Source organism: Berghia stephanieae, chromosome 13, assembly GCF_034508935.2.
Source record: "Berghia stephanieae isolate SIO BIC M18660-M18661 chromosome 13, UCSD_Bste_1.3, whole genome shotgun sequence".
NCBI classification, from domain to species: Eukaryota; Metazoa; Mollusca; class Gastropoda; order Nudibranchia; family Aeolidiidae; genus Berghia; species Berghia stephanieae.
This window is the reverse complement of record NC_088372.1, coordinates 24,446,989-24,449,488: the sequence shown is the minus strand read 5'-3', so window position 1 is coordinate 24,449,488 and position 2,500 is coordinate 24,446,989. Positions and strand designations below refer to the sequence as shown.

The following is a 2,500-nucleotide window of genomic DNA, read 5'->3' as shown; positions in this document are numbered from 1 at the left end:
TCTACGTGTTTTTTTTTTCTAATCTACAGAGGATAATAATCCAATGAATTCAACCTAACAAGGTCGTTGCTCCCTCTTTGTTTTCCTCTGACATTATTACCATGATTGCAATAAAGGATCATAATGACCTTATTATCTCTAGTCTTCATTTTTTTTTTTTTTTTTTGTTGGTTTCTATTCAATAAGGTAGAAAAGTCTTGACATCACATCTTCCGGTTCCAAACTCATTAGAAAAGTGTATGTAACCAGTCATTCCGAAGGACTATTGATGAATGGGTTATATGTTGAATTAAAAGGAGGTATAACTACTATAACTATTTAAGCAACAGGATGAATAGGCCGATTCTTAGGATAATGGGGCGTAAAAGAGTAAGGATGGATGCTCGTTATTGATGACTAGAATTAAAACAATTAGACTAGAAAACATGATGCCATCACCCTGAAACCAGAAGATCAATTCCACGAAGTATGTCACCTGTCCTCCGGAAGAGTGGTTTTACACTTCCAATAAGAATGGAACCAGATTTTGTTGTTTTTTGTTTTTTTTACTTACATCACCGCCCTTTTGTTCCTTATTCAAATTCCTCCTAAGAGCTCTGTGACCAAATAGAAGACAGGCTGTGACTGTTAGCGACTATATTGGTCAAAGAATGGATGCCTGGTGTCAATCCCTCAATCCTCTCCGGGCTGCTGGCACTGGGGGCGATGCAAAGGATCTCCACCTGGTCCTGTCAACATCTATTCTTGGGGCCATCTAGGGGGACGGACCTCTCTGCTTTAGGCGCCTCTTTATGGTACGTCTCCAAGTCTCCTTGGGGCGGCCTCGCTTCCTCTTTTCTTGGGATGTCCATCGCAGAGCCTTCCTTATCAGTATTAGTTTATCATCAGGTCTGCTACAGACATGCCTCAACCTAATGTGGGCCGTGACAAAATAACTAGAGTCTTTGGGGAAAACATCTTTACTACTATTTCCCACCATACCTTCTTCTTCTTCTTCTTCTTCTTCTTCTCCTCCTCCTCCTCCTCCTCCTCTTCCCCCTTCTTCCTCTTTGTTCTCCTCCTCCTCCTCCTTCTACTCCCCATTCTTCTTCTTCTTCTTCTTCTTCTTCTTCTTCTCCTCCTCCTCCTCCTCTCTCCTCATCCTCCTCCTCACCCCCTCCCGAGGACAGATCCTGGTTTTCTATCTCGTCCTTGATGCACCGGTTGGAATTTACAACCGCAAATAAAATTTAAAAAACTTTGGGTTTATTCCCATTCTTTATGGAGGAGAATTATTACCACTTCTTACAAGATAAAAGGGGTCCCAATAGCTCAGTTGGTAGAGCACTCACATCACACGCAAAGGGACCAAGATCGATTCCGGGTGCAGTCTAGATTTTTTCTGACCCCCTATCCACCCAGTTGTCATTGGGCAGCTGGGTCTGTTAGATCAGGCGGAAAGCACTTTGCGATAGACAAGCGTCCTGTCCAAAAGGTAGTAAGCTATTGTTATTGTCCGTTTCACGGTATAGAAACCGGGATAAACTCCGGCTCCATGGTTCTAACTCTAAAGGCGCTGAAGGACTACTAACATGAAAAAATACAGCACTCGCCAGAATTCAATTCGGGAGAAGCAAGAAAGCGTGCTAGAATATCGAGCGTGCCGAAATCAGATATATTATAGATAGTATGCACTTGGCTAAGAAGTTCACAACATTGCCATCCGGAAGTATAACTGGCCAACACACACAACTGTGGGTAAACATGAACGTTTATAGTCTGGATAATAGTTTATTGAGCACTACTCATAAACGCGGATGGCAAAAAAAAAAAGACAATAACAAAGACCAGAGTGACGTCATCTTCGAACTATCTATAGGTAAAATATGAATTCTGTCAAGCAGCTCCAGCGCGCAGTAGTGTTACATGAAGAAGTCAAACCTCCGACTTTCTGATTACCCGTGAGACGTGCTACCATTACTGTGAACCCTCGCTTGCATAGAACAACACATACATTGAACCCTCGCTTGCATAGAACAACACATACATTGAACACGAGAGGACGAGGACGAAGACATTTGAGTTGCTCCGTTTTAATATTTTTGAAAAGATCAAATTAAGAAAACCGTGAAATGGAGCAACTCAAATGTCTTCGTCCTCGTCCTCTCGTGTTCAATGTATGTGTTGTTTGATGCAAGCGTGTGTTCAATGTATGTGTTGTTTGATGCAAGCAAGGGTTCACAGCGTAACACGCGTACCCTTGTGAAGAATATTGTAATAAAATTGTCCCAACAATCGGGAACCTCTACTCTGTGGGGTATGGTACCACGTCTGACCGGTAATTAGAAGGTCTCAGGTTCTATCCCCAGTCGAGGTCGACTGAATTTTTTGGGATGATTTTTTTTCTTGTATTTTTCTTTCTTGCCTTGTCTGGCACCTTTCATAAACACTTGTTCAGTTCTTTTTCATGTAAATTGTTCTTGTGGTGTTTGTCTTTTTGTCTTTCATTTTCCTTGTAGAT

General features: G+C 41.9%; 1 long non-coding RNA gene across 1 annotated transcript in view; it reads left to right on the top strand.

Moving 5' to 3' along the window:
* LOC144958797 (uncharacterized) overlaps nt 1-135 on the top strand; it is a 10,125-nt gene extending 9,990 nt beyond the window's left edge. The window contains exon 4 of the long non-coding RNA XR_013642519.1: nt 30-135. This is a non-coding gene — a long non-coding RNA (uncharacterized LOC144958797). The remainder of the gene's footprint in view (nt 1-29) is intronic.
* The last annotated feature ends 2,365 nt before the right edge of the window (nt 136-2,500 follow it).